Below are 14,198 nucleotides of genomic sequence, written 5' to 3'. Positions count from 1 at the left end.
TGAAGTGTAGTTGATTTACGACATTGTGTTAATTTCTTCTGTACAGCAAGTGCTAGTCCCTCAGTTGTCTCTGAGTCTTTGTGACCCCGTGGACTAGGGCCCACCAGGCTTCCCTGTCCGTGGGATTTCCCAGGCAAGAACGCTAGAGTAGTTGCCTTCCTCTTCTCCAGGGGATCTTCCTGACCCAGGGATCGAACCCTGGTCTCCTGCATTGCAGGCAGATTCTTTACCATCTGAGCCACCAGGGGAGGCCCTGTACAGCAAAGTGACTCCGTTATCATATGATCATATACATTCTTTTTCATATTCTTTTCCATTATGGCTTATCACAGGATATTGCATATAGTTCCCCGTGCTATAGAGTAGGACCTTGTTCATCCACTCTGGGTATAATGGTTTGTCTTTGCTAACCACCCTTTCCCCACTTCGCGCCCCCTCGCCCACCAGAAGCCTGTTCTCTCTGTCTGTGAGTCTGTTTCTGTTCTGCAGACACGTTTACTTGTGCCATGTCAGGTTCCACATATAAAGGAGAGCGTACATTTGTCTCTCCCTGCCCGGTTCTGCAGACACGTTTACTTGTGCCATGTCACATCCCACATATAAAGGACAGCGTACATTTGTCCCTCCCTGCCCGTCTCATTTCATGTAGTCTGATCATCTCTAGGTCCATCCATGTGCTGCGCGTAACAGCATTTAATTCCTTTTGGTGGCTGACAAGTATTCCATGGTCTGTATGCACCGCATAAGAAGAGTGGTTTTATGTGAAGGGTGTTCTCTATGGCCATAGATCCACAGACCCTAGGACGCGGCCTGACTCCCCCCACATTAGCCCGGAACTGGAGCTTTGAAAGAGGTTGGTGAAAGGAAAGTGCAGAGGGCAAGGGTTCTTGTTTGGTCCACTGATGTGTCCTAAGGACGTGACGCAGTTGGTGCTTAATAAATACCTGTTGAATCAACAAATGGAGAAACTGCCGTAAATGACTAAATTTAGAGCAATTCCACCCCCCGGGGAAGGAATGACCTAGTGGTTTAAAGCAGTGATGTAGGTGTCTCTTGGATTTTATTTCCAGCTCTCATCCTGCAGGTTATGGCCAGGAGCTGAGCTTTCCTAGGTCTGATTTTCATCATCTGAAGATGCATACTGTTAGCACCTATTTTCTTAAGGGTTGTTTGAAGGATTAAATGAGACAAGACTGGAAAACATTTAATACAGTGCCAGGCACACAGACGAATTGCCAAGAGGAAGAAAAGCAAAAAAAAAAAAAAAAATGGGGAGTGGATGGTCACGTGAGCCAGAGGTCCTTTGGCTCATGAAATGCACTTACGTTCTCTTTATAGGGATACTGACAGAAATTCAGCCATCCATCCAGCAAGTGTCTTTTAGGCAGTTTCTCTGTACCAGACATTGACCGAGACACACGGGATGCTTCAGTGAACAAAACAAAAGACCATCAGGAAACTTACCTTCTGGAGGAACAAATACGTAAGCAATGGACAAGTAAATGATAAGGTACATGAGCAGGCAACTAAATACCTTAGAAAATTAAAAAGAGGAGCAGGGTGAGAATGATCAGTAGTGTGGGGGCAGGAGGTAGAGTGCAGTATTTAAGAGTGGTTAGGCTGCGGGTTCTTGAGAAGGTGATGTTTGAGCAAAGGCTTGAAGAAGGTAAGAGAATTGGTCATGTGGGAGTCTGGGAGAAGAGCACTACCGCCAAAAAGAACAGCCAGAGCAAAGGCCCTGTGAAGGGATATGACAGGTGCATTTAAAAACCTGCAAAAGAAGCAACCTAAGTGTCTGAAAACACGTGACTAGATGAGGAAGTGTGGTGCATATATACACAACGGAATACTGGGGGAAAAAGAGTGAAAGTGTTAGTTGCGCAGTTGTGTCTGACTCTTTGCAACCCTATGGACTGTAGCCTGCCAGGCTCCTCTGTCCATGGGATTTCCCAAGCAAGAATACTGGAGAGAGTAGCCATTCCCCTCCCCAGGGGGTTTTCCCATCCCAGGGATTGAACCCTGCTCTCCTGCATTACTCTTGCCTGGAAAATCCCATGGATGGAGGAGCCTGGTGGGCTGCAGTCCATGGGGTCGCTAAGAGTCAGACACAACTGAGCGACTTCACTTTCACTTTTCACTTTCATGCATTGGAGAAGGAAATGGCAACCCACTCCAGTGTTCTTGCCTGGAGAATCCCAGGGACGGGGGAGCCTGGTGGGGTGCCGTCTGTGGGGTCGCACAGAGTCGGACACGACTGAAGCGACTTCGCACCAGCAACAGCAGCTCCTGCATTGCAGGTAGATTCTTTACCATCTGAGCCACCATCAACAGGATAAAGGATCAAGAAGATATGGTACATATATACAATGGAACACTACTCAACTGCAAAAAAGAAATAATGCCATTTGCAGCATATGGATGGACCTGGAGGTTATCATACCAAGGGAAGTAAGTCAGAAAGAGAAAAACAAATGTCATATGATACGGCTTACATGTGGAATCTAAAAATATGGTACAAATGAACTGATTGACAAAACAGAAATAGTCACAGATACATAGAAAACAAACTTATGATACCAAGGGGGAAGAGGAAAAGGCATAAATTAGGATTGGGGACTGACATATACACACTACTATATATAAAACAGAATAACAAGGACCTACTGTACAGCACAGGGAACTCACTCAATAACCAGTAATACCCCACATAGGAAAAGAATCTATAAACGAGTGGATATATGGATATGGATGCGTGCTTCACTTTGTTGTACACCTGAAACTAACACAACAGTGTAAATCAATTATATCCCACTAAAAATTAATTTAAAATAATAATAAAGATCTGCCAAGCACTAAAATAAGGCTGGAGTAGAGTGAGGTGAAGTGGTGCAGATTATTTAGAAGCTTTTAAACCATTGCAAGGACTTCAATACTTATTCTGAAAGGGTTTGAGCAAAGGAGTTGTGTAAATGGCTTAGGTTTTATAAGGGTTATTCTGGCTGTTGGGTTTGAGAACAGGCGGCAGGGACTCAAGGAGAGAATCAGGGAGACTTACTACAAGGGCCGCTATAGTGACATGGACAGGAGAGGGCAGTGGCGTGGGCCAGGGTGGTGGAACCTGGGAGAGGACAGAATGTGGACAGATCCAGATATATCTCAAGGTTATCAGAATGGGCAGGAGCCTGCAAGGTGCAGCCAGGAAGAAAGAAAGAAAGAAGCAAAGCAAAAAGGAACATGATTCAAAAAGGTGTCTTATCTTTATAGTCTGGGACTGATGAACCTTAATAGGGGAAGAAGAGGGGAAGAAAGGGCACTTATGGGAAAACAAGTGACTTCTAGGAAAGATAAATGGCCCCCCAGGAGAACAGATGATAGGTATGGTTTTGTGACAATGTCTGTGTAGATATGGCTCCAACTTCTCGGATGAGTGATGAGTCCGTCTTCCCTAGTTATACATTCCTGGAACTTTTACTACCGTTGAGTTCTTCTGAGAGTCTCTGCTCTTAGGCAGATAAAAAGAGTTCAGGGGAAAAAGAAGTTTATTCTCAAATGACTTCATTTCAAAATAATATTTATGTCTCAGTGGCATATTCTGAACGCTGCCACTGTGTTCTGCTACCTTTATTTTAGAGATACATACTGGAATATTTCAAAGTAAAATATATGAATGTAATCTGTTTCAAAATAATCAAGAAAAAGTAAGAGAAGTGAATGGGCATTGGGTAAGACAAGATTGCTCGTAAATGGGTAACTGCTGATGAATGCATGGGGGTTATTATATTTCTCTCCGAATATTTTTAAAATTTTTAAATTTTTCCATCATAAAAAGTACAGAAGGACTACCCTGATAGTCCAGTGGTTAAGCCTCCACGCTTCCACTGCAGTGGGGCTCAGATTTGATCCCTGGGATAAGATCCCACAAGCCTCATGGTGCAGCAAAAAAGAAAAAAAAAACAAAGCAAAGAAGCAAAACAAAAAGGAAACAAAATAAAGCACAATAGTACGTATGATTTTTAATTAACTGCTATTATTGAGCACATATTCCAGGCACCATGCTAGCCACGTTACATTTATTACCTCTTTAATCTTCCCAACAACCCTGAGAAGTAGGTTCTATCATTATTTCCATTTTATAGATGAGAAGCACAAGATACATTGCCAAGAACACAGAGGCCATTAGAGGTCAGAACTACTGGTGTCTGAACCCTCCTACGCCGGCTCCAAAGCCTATTCTCCCAAAATTCTAGACGAGTTACTTATTGGATCCATGCGGCTTACCAATCTGGGAACTCTATTCTCATCTACAAAGCCTCTTTCCTAGTTAATATGCTGCTCTGGTGATATCTTACTGGGGGGTCACCTCCTGGGTCTTTGTATTCTACATTATTATTCATTCCTTTTTCTCACCCACAATATAAAAATTAAGCTTAGTTAAATCCTTCTCTATCTGAATGCATTTTTTATCAACCTTCTCTTTCTGCTTTAGTCCAAAATATAACAATAACAAGAAATCTTTTAGAGGAGAAGAGAAAGACCCAATGGCTTGTATAAAACATGAGCATTTGAGTCCTGTTAATCTCCAGCATACAATTTTAACTCGGCAGGGATAGATTCAGGTCAGGAGCCAGTATTTTTAAGCATCACTGTGTACAAAGGATTTTACATCAGCAGTATTAGCATAATCTTTAAACAGACATCAGAAAATAAAACCAAAAGCTACAAGGAACCTTGAGAGGTCATCTCATGCCCCGCTGCTCTAGGAAGGGGTGGGCCTGAGCCAGCCAACAGGGGCAGCTTTCTAATCTTTCATCTCTTCAGAAGGAATGTTTTAAGGTTCTTTGTTAATGCTTTATGGTTTACACTGCTTATTTTAGGGGAATTAATATCTGGATATGGCATTTTTTACCTTGACAAAGCTTTTCTCCTATTTACTAACAGGTCACATGGATGACACTATAATAGTAACTGTAATTATAATAGTATTAATAAACCTATATAGATATAGAAATATGAAATCCAAATCAATTGAATTTTCTGGACTTAGCAACCAAGCTCCTAGAGAATTCATTAATATGGAAAAGCCCACATTCATCTCTCAACAAAACAGCCACTCTCTGTATAGAGCAGGCAGTTAATATATTGATAACTTTATTTGAGGCTCAAAACCATTGTTGCATAGATAATATTACTGACTCTGAAACCAAGCAGCACCCTGTGGGGCCCTCCTGGGTACCAAAGCTCCTCTGTGTGCCCATTTGTTGTTTATAGAAAAAGGCTTTAGTCTCTTAGACCTTCCCTAAGCTCCAAAGAAAAGGTAGGTGCAGTTACTAATTACGGAAGTATGATTTTCAAGAAGGAAAATAAAGCAGGTAAAGAAGAAAAAGAATGACAACACTACAGTGATGAAACAGTCCTGCGTTCCTCCTCAAGAAAAGTACACAACGATCTGATGCATACTGATGCTTCTGAACTGTGGTGCTGGAGAAGACTCTTGAGAGCCCCTTGGACTGCAAGGAGATCCAACCAGTCCATCCCAAAGGAGATCAGTCCTGGGTGTTCATTGGAAGGACTGATGCTGAAGCTGAAACTCTAATACTTTTGCCACCTGTTGCAAAGAACTGACTCATTGGAAAATATCCTGATGCTGGGAAAGATTGAGGGCAGGCGGAGAAGGGGATGACAGAGGACGAGATGGTTGGATGGCATCACTGACTCAATGGACATGATTTTGAGTAAGCTCTGGGAGTTGGTGATGGACAGGGAGGCCTGGCATGCCGCAGTCCATGGGGTTGCAAAGACTAAGCGACTGAACTGATGCGTATCTCTCAGTAGTTCTGCAGGAACTAAGACTTCCCCCCAACCCAGGTGGAGGATGGTCACTATAGGCTGAGCACAAGCACAAGAGCCCAGATTGGCTGGAACCAGAATGCTGATGATTAAGATTCCTGAAACATCACCCTGTCACCTCCCACGAACCAATCAGAAGAAAGTCAGGCACCCTTCAGCCCTCCCCTCAAAGGCTGCCTTTAAAAGCCTTCTCCTGAAGACCGTCAGGGAGTCTGGGCCCTTTGAGCATGAGCTGCCCATACTCCCTGCTAGGTGCCCTGCAATAAACACTGTCTTTTTTCTTCCACCACAATCTAGTGTCAGTAAATTGGCTTTGCTGCGAGGCAGAAAACGGACCCAAGTTTGTTCCAGTAACAACTCCAATTTATGGATAAGAAAAAGGAGGGTTTTTTCCTCCTTTTTCTTAAATAACAATTTAAACCAATCAGAGGGTGGTTGATGAGCCATCAGAGGCTCATCAATCATGAGCTGATTGATTACAAAAACTGCAACTCCCCTCCCACACCTGACCTTTAAAAATGCTTTCCTGAAACCCAACAGGAAGTTTGGGCTTCCAGAGAACTAGCTGTCCCTGGATGCCTTGTCTGATGCCCTGCAATAGAGACTGTACTTTCCTTCACCAGAGCCTGGTGTCAGCAGATTGGCTTTAACTGGGCACTCAGGCAGGTGGACCCAAGTTCAGTAACATCGTGAGGATGAAACTAGAAGATGTTAAGCAAAGTACTTGAAATACTGCCCCACGTACTACATAAGCATTGTTTGTTGTTGTTCAGGCACCAAGTCATGTCCAGCCCCGTGACCCCATGGACTGCAGCACTCCAGGCTTCCCTGTCCCCCACCATCTCCCGGAGTTTGCCCACGTTCATGTTCATTGAATCGGCGATGCCATGCAGCCATCTCATCCTCTGTCGCATCAGCTACTGCTATTATAATTATTGTTACTCTTCTAGTCCCCAAATTCAGCTTTCTAAATTTATGCTGCAAAGTTTCTGGATCCCCTACTGGCACAGAAAGACTAGCTGGCTAAACATCTCTGAAAATGTACTTCCTTGAAGACTTAGAGCAGGAATTATGCAACTACAGCCCACTGACCAAATCTGCCTCCCCATTTCCAACCCCCGAGCCAGGTCACGCCCTGCCACGGCCGCTTGCTTAAGTATTGTTTATAGCTGCCTTTGCACTAGAAGGGCAGAACTGAGAAGCAGCAACTGAGACCATATGGCCCATAAAGCCAAAAATATTAACTCTCCAGCTCTTTACAGAAAAAAACTGGCTGAATCACAAGCTAAAGTCATTTTTGTTCAAAACAACATAATTAGGCTTTTAAAATTCAAGGTACACTGCTTTCATGCAATTCTAAAGAAATTACCAAGGTATCCATGACCCTCCTTGGTCCCAGAGATCAAAGCTGAGCCTCAAATAACTAGACAGAAAAGCATTACAGCCTCTGCTAACCACAGCCAAGAGTTCCACCCCCTGTACTTACTGGTGACGGTAAAAACAGCTCTCTTGGTTTTTCCAAGGTCATGAACAAACTGCTCTTCATTGCTGTCTTCCTGAAACAGATATTTTAAGTCACTATCAGCGCTAAGTCACTGTTTGTATTGGTGTGTGTGTGTGTGCGCTGACATGCGTGTGCCACGTGCTTGGCTGGATTCTGGGAATATGATTTTTGTTCCCAAGAACAATAAGATTTCTTTTCTCAAAAAGTTTACATTCTAACAGAGGGATTTAAAAGCTCAGAAAAAAATATTTTTAAAAGGAGATCATTTCTAATAGTTATAAGAGATATGAAGGAAAAAAAATTGCTCTGGGATGGAGAGAGATAGGGGGTCTCCTTACAATTGGGTGCTAGGGAAGACTCCTTCAGGAAGAGGCGTTTTGCTGAAACCTGAGTGACAGGAGGAAGCCAATTTGCACACACATGAAAAAGGACAGAGCAGAGCAAAGACAGCTGCGGAAAGGAGCTTGATATGCCTGAGGAAGAAAAAGAACACAGTTTGGCTTGCAAGTAAGCAGTACCAGGTGGGCCGGGGCGGGGCCAGCGTCTGCCTTTCATCACTCTCAGGTGGGCAGCCACAGGCAAGCCGAGAAAAGACGTGATCTGATTTACATCAGAAAAAGATCAATTCCGTCAACAGTGACTAAAATTGTGGCAGGCCCTTTTAGGGCCCCAGAACGAGCTACTATCTAACACTCAGAAATTAATTTTCTGAGGAGGCACACATGCTGACAAAGCAAGAGAGTATATTGGGAAAGGGCACCCAGGTAGAGAGGGTAGGGGAGCCCAGGAGAACCCAGGAGAGGGTAGGGGAGCCCAGGAGAACTGCCCTGCCACGTGGCTCGCAGTTGCAGGTTTAATAGTGATGGTTTAGTTTCTGGGTTGTCTCTGGCCAGTCATCTTGCTTGGTCCATATTTGTTCTGACTCAGGGTCCTTCCTGGTGGCGAGTGCTTCTCTCAGCCAAGGTGGACCCCAGCGCAAAGGATTCTGGGAGGTTGGCAGGACATATTATGGGTTGGCATCTTCTCCCTGCTTTTGTTCCCTCTGAATCCTCCCAGGAGCAGCACCATGCATCTTGTTGGGGCCTTCTGTTGGGAGACAACTCATGCAAGGGGCCATCATCATGCCTGAGCAAGGCACTTAGTTTCAATCAACAATTCCCTAACAAAATGGACGGTGCTTGGGAAGCAATGAAAAGTGGAGGCAGGAAGACCAGAGATTTGCCTCTTGCAGGAACTCGGGGAGACTGTCGGCTGTAGTGGAGGTGAAGGGCAGTGCTGTGCAGGGGATATTTGGAGAACACCGTAAGTTAAGCTTTGGAAGGAGGGGCTGTGGGAAAGCAAACAGAGTAAGATGAGTGCCTCCAACCAGTCTTATGGGTTTTCTGAGATCCACTCGTTTGTTCATTCAACAAATGTTTATCGGGAACACACATTGTGCCAGGTACTGTTCTAGACACCAGGGATCATAGCAGCAAAATTAGCAGCAAAAATCCCTACTCTGGGGACTTTCTTGGTGGTCCAGTGGTTAGGAATCTGCACATCAACTGCCATTGGCCCGGGTTCGATCCCTGGTCAGGTAACTAAGATCACGTATGCCAAACAGCACAGCCAAAAAAAAAAAATCCTACTCCGATGGAATTTATACTCTAGGAGGGAATAGAAAATTCAGAGTATTAGAGGGGAAGACTTTGGGAAGGAAGACAAAGGGAATCATTTACCAAATCCTTCAATTCACCAATTCTGTCTCCTAAACATTCCTTGCAGTGGTTCAAGCTGAAAACAGATGGCAGCTGCATTAAAGCTGTATTCAGGGTGTTAATCAAATAGGAGGCTGTTAGACTGATATGGCTCCAATGTCCTGGCAGCCTGAGCCAGCAAACCAAAATCTAAGGCTGAAATGCCTCAAGGTTATTAAAGCTAAACTAAGGACAGCCAATCACATTCACCCAGCCGAGCTTTAAGCTATATCCAACCAGCAGGTCCCTGCCTTGCTTCCTACAAGCCAGTCTCTGAGCTCCACCTGGTGAAGCTGCCTCAACACAGTTTGGTGCTGGCTGATTTGAATAAAAAAATGTCCAAATAAACTCTTAAAATATTTGAAATGCCTAAGTTTATCTTTCAACACGGAACATACTCGAAAGACACTGAGAGGGGCAGATCTGCAAACAACGCCTCTGGTCCTTCACTTTGGACAGAAGTGAGACTGTATCAGTATTCCTGGGCAGTAGCCAAAGGTCTGGGCTTTAGTCAGGGGTCTGGAAAGAAAAAATCTGGAAGATCAGAGATGAGACGATCTGGAGTGGAAGCACGCAGAGGCACACACAGACTCTCCGTGGAGAGGACGGACTTGTGTGTCACACGTTCACACCCACGAGAAACACTCACATGATATGCGGGTTGTGCATCCACTGAACAACCCAGGAGACAAAATGACTCGGTCAGCTGACGCTGTCAGCCATTGTCACTGGCCACCCAGAACTTAAAAGGTGCGTGACGGAATAAGTCATCATGCCAGCGATGGGGGCCATAGACAGCCCAGCACTGTGGACTCCCACTTACCAAGGTAGATCAGCTGCCACTGCCTCTGTGTGTCCCAGCAAGCTGCAAAGGGAGAGCCTGTGGCCCATCCTCACAGATGTCGGGACTTCCCTCGTGGTCCAGTGGTTAAAACTTAGCGCTGTCTACAGAGGGCACATGGGTTTGATCCTTGATCAGGGAACTAAGATCCCACATGTCGTGCAGCATGGCCGGAAAAAAAGGCAGCCTCACAGGTGAGGATTCCAATTCCAGGCGTGGGTTTGCCTTTCCTGCCAGCTCGGCGGTCTGCGGGTCCACAGGCACGGGACCCCTGACAACGCAGCTTCTGAGCGCTGGCTTAAAAACTCAGGAGTTCCCCGGAGGATATCTGAAGCTGGCCCCCCAAAGACTGAAGGCAAGGAAGAACCAAAGCCAGGCAGGTAGGTGGCAGATTTAATAAGCAAGGAAACTTACACAGGAGGACTGGCTTGGGCCAGTCCAGGAGGCGTCTCCACCCTCCCAGCAGATCTTAACGTTCATACAGAGCCCTTACCCAGTTCAGTCGGGTGTTCCATCCAGAAGTCTCAACACCTCGTTGCTCTCTCTCCAGGCTGCGTCCTTGAAAATGGGACTGTGGGAAAGGAGGGCGGAAGGTACAGTTCAAGGTTGGGGAGGGACTGAGGAGCCTCCGATTGCCTGGGGCCAGCTCAAGGGTCAGTCCAAGGTCGCGTCTTCTTTAAAACATCCCTCCACACTCCAGGCCTCCCCACTGGCTCCTCCAATCCCACTTGCACCCTTGCCCCCTACAACGGGCTCTGAGAGGTCAGCAAGCCTTTCACCAGCATCAACATGGCTTGTGGCTTGTTTGGCAGCAATAGGCACATGAAGAGAAAGCAGAGATCAGAACGATTCCCAAATTAAGTAACACCTTCTCCCCATCAAGAGCCGCATGACCCAAACCACGGATTTACCAAAGTTCCCTTGGCTGGGGGTGGATCACTCAGGGTGTTTGCTTGTGTCTCCATGTGACTTTAACAAAGAAGACATACTCACAGATCCATCAGGTGTGAACATGCAACATCGTGTTTAGACAACAAACACACAGGCGCCTCCTTGTGAAGCAAGCAGTGAGAATGCTCCCAGGCCATTTTAACTTGGAGGACGGCTTTTCTCCCTAGAGGCATTTCGGTGTACAGGGAGGGCTGGCTTTGCCAGCTATTCAAGGCTTGCTGGGTGAACTGGGGGAGGGCTTCTACTTGGGCTAAAATAGCATCCAGGCCAATGGAGGGATGAAGGTGGTGGCCAGGTGATGGTACCAGCGGAAAAGAGAACAGACCCGCCTGTCCTCGAGGAGCGGGAGTTGGGCAGCTTTAGGACCTGACCTGGTTGAGCACACCACACATGCTGGCTGGGGGAGGCAGCCCTGTCAGGTGTGAGATGGACTGGGGTGGGGTCCACCAGACCAGGACCCCTCTCTCAGTGGGTGCACAGTCCACTCCAGGCATACTGCATTTCCACAGGCAGCTGGCAGCACCACAAGGGGTCCGGCGGAGACTGAGCAGTTCCCCCGGACACGGGAGTAGGAAGCAACCCTCCTACCTGGGTGGGACGTCCCACTGCAGCTTCCCGTGGACGCCACCTGTCCCGGGCGTGGGGGCTTGGTGCTCCCAGCAGCACAGCACATTGCCCCGCGATGAGAAGCAGGGCACTGCTGTCTGCTGACACTTCAATACTTCATGGGCTTGCGATTTTTGGCAGGGCCCCCAGGCTGGCCTAGGGGGCAACAGTCCCTGCCGGTTGATCACTCAAGTGCATAAAATCTGGGACAGCGTCTGAGTCCACCCAGGCAGGCTGGTTGGACCTGTTAGTGATTTAATCTACTGCCTGCAGGTTTGAGGGCAGAGGGAACCTCCTTTGAACACCATGCTCCTTTGCTAGTCTCACACATCCCAGCCTTTGACATGTGACCCCCATCACTGTTTGACGAGGGAGTCAGTTCATGGCGCTCTGCTTCTCTGATCAACAGAGGGTGGCGGCCTGGTTCATGTGGCGACAGGAAAGCTTGAGTTAGGCCAGAAGCAGTGTCCACGCAAATCAAAGCATATTTAGAACCCTCACTTAGTTGATATGATCCGGTTGCTGACCCGTCGTTGGTGGGGAACTCCTGGGGGTGGCCCTGGACTCCTCTGGCAGCTGCCGTGGGCACTGTTTAGAACAGGAGGTGCTGCTGCTGCATTAACCAACTCACTGTATTCAAGGGCAATGCAGGGTCCTGGCAACACGTCACCCCATCCAGGTGCTGCGGCGGATGCCCTTCCTGTGCATCCCACCTACTGATGATTCTACTGAAGGGCCAGTAACCAGGGCTGGTACCTAGACTGGGGCATCAGCCTCCTGATCGCCAGGGGTGTCAGCGCCTCATGAGTGGGGACATGGAAGACAAGTGAGGTGCCCAGTCTCCTGCAGGGGGGACGCAGACGTCTCTCCATACATCCTGACCACACCAGGGGTTATTCATGAAAATCCACTTTCGGGTCCCTGTTGTCTAAGCCACCAGGTTACTCCCTTGAGAACAGCCCGGCTGTCAGGACAAAGGGCAAACGGCCAGGGCTCAGGAGGGACCACCAGCTCAATGCTGGCTTCAGCCCTCAGCTGCTACAGTTCAGCCCCTTGACAAGAACAGATTCTTATTGAATTTATGCAAATAACTGTATTGCCATGAAAATAAGACTACTCATTCTAAAATTTTCTCAGTTCTGGAGAGATAAAGTAGGGAGAAAAAGATAAATGTTTCATCTTTGTTCCCAAGGGTATAAGTCAGCAAATTGCTGATAGTTTAAAAGACAAATGGTTTTCTTAAATCTGGAGAAAACAAAACACTAAAGAATCAACAATGTTTCCAATAAAGAGTTACAAAAATTTTAGTCACCCTCAGCAGTTTTCCGTCAGAACTCTGTGAATCCGTATTCTGTTCAGTGGTGTGATCTTAGTTCTCAGAAAGCTATGACGTGAAGTGAAAGTGAAAGTCGCTCAGTGGTGTCCTACTCTTTAGGACCCCATGGACTATACAGTCCATGGAATTCTCCAGGCCAGAATACTGGAGTGGGTAGCCTTTCCCTTCTCCAGGGGATCTTCCCAACCCAGGGATCAAACCCAGGTATCCTGCACTGCAGGCAGATTCTTTACCAGCTGAGCCATAAGGGAAGTTCAAGAATATTGGAATGGGTAGCCTATCCCTACTCCAGGGGATCTTCCCTACCCAGGAATTGAACTGGTGTCTCCTGCAATGCAGGTGGATTCTTTACCATCTGAGCTATCAGGGAAGCCCTTTGGAAAGCTATACTTTTCCACAAACCTTGAAGAAACGCTTCAAGATTCTTCTTAAAGGAACACTTTTGCAAAAGCATCAGAGCATGACAAATGTCCGTAAATGACAGAAGGACTTTAAAATGGCCACGGATGAAGATCTGATGAGAGTTCATTATGGCACAATTGGCAAGGAAATCTGGTCACCTCTGTGATTTGCATCCTCCTGACGACCTCCTCCGACACTGAGCAGGGGCCCTGCTTTGCAGCAAAGACAGGCCGTGGGCAGAGGCCAAGGGCATGGGACCCCTGGGTTGTGCGACACACCCTGCCCCGCAGAAGCAGCCGGCCTCCCAGAAGGCCAGACTGCCTTCCAAAGGGACCCTGGATCACCAGCTTAGAGGCAGCTCCCGAAGGGATGTGGCGCCCAGCCTCAGGATGCAGCGTATGCTTAAATCAAAGACTTCTCTCTCTCTCTTTAGTTGCTAACTCGTGTCCGACTCTTGGGACCCCATGGACTGTAGCCCACCAGGCTCCTCTGTCCATGGGATTCTATAGGCAACAATACTGGAGTGGGTTGCCGTTTCCTTCTACAGGGGACCTTCCCAGCCCAGGAATCAAACCTGGGTCTCCTGTATTGCAGGTAGATTCTTTATCAACTGAGCGATGAGGAATTCTGTATGGGGCTAAGTCCCCAGTAAGAAAAACACCTGGGTACAGAAAGGGGCATGGGGAACAGGAGTGACCCACTCACCATCAGTCCCACTGATCTAATCAGGATGAGGAAGTGCATGCTTTCCATCCTTGCCACCCTGAGCTCTGCAGGGTTAAAGCTCTGATCTCCAAAGGAGACACACTCTCTGGCCAGGGCACACAGCCAGTGTATTATTACAGCCAGGACACTCTGGCCTCCCAGTGCCCCAGGGACCAGAAAGGCAGCATACTGGCCGTGGGATTTGACCCCGACCAGCTATGAGAGGCGATGCTTCTTCACAGTGGGACGGGGAGACAAGGATGCAACCCC

The 14,198-nt window shown here is 47.2% G+C and overlaps 1 long non-coding RNA gene across 2 annotated transcripts in view; it reads right to left on the bottom strand.

Annotated features, from left to right (window-relative positions):
- LOC138985924 (uncharacterized) overlaps positions 1-10,435 on the bottom strand; it is an 87,650-nt gene extending 77,215 nt beyond the window's left edge. For both annotated transcript variants that reach the window (XR_011462852.1, XR_011462853.1), the window contains exons 1-2: positions 9,911-10,435; positions 7,334-7,403 (exon numbers count right to left, since the gene is read on the bottom strand). This is a non-coding gene — a long non-coding RNA (uncharacterized lncRNA). The remainder of the gene's footprint in view (positions 1-7,333; positions 7,404-9,910) is intronic.
- Positions 10,436-14,198: the final 3,763 nt, after the last annotated feature.

The sequence above is a fragment of the Bos mutus genome, chromosome 27 (genome assembly GCF_027580195.1).
Source record: "Bos mutus isolate GX-2022 chromosome 27, NWIPB_WYAK_1.1, whole genome shotgun sequence".
Classification (NCBI taxonomy): Eukaryota; Metazoa; Chordata; class Mammalia; order Artiodactyla; family Bovidae; genus Bos; species Bos mutus.
The sequence above is the reverse complement of the archived record's forward strand: the minus strand, read 5'-3'. Positions and strand labels throughout refer to the sequence as shown.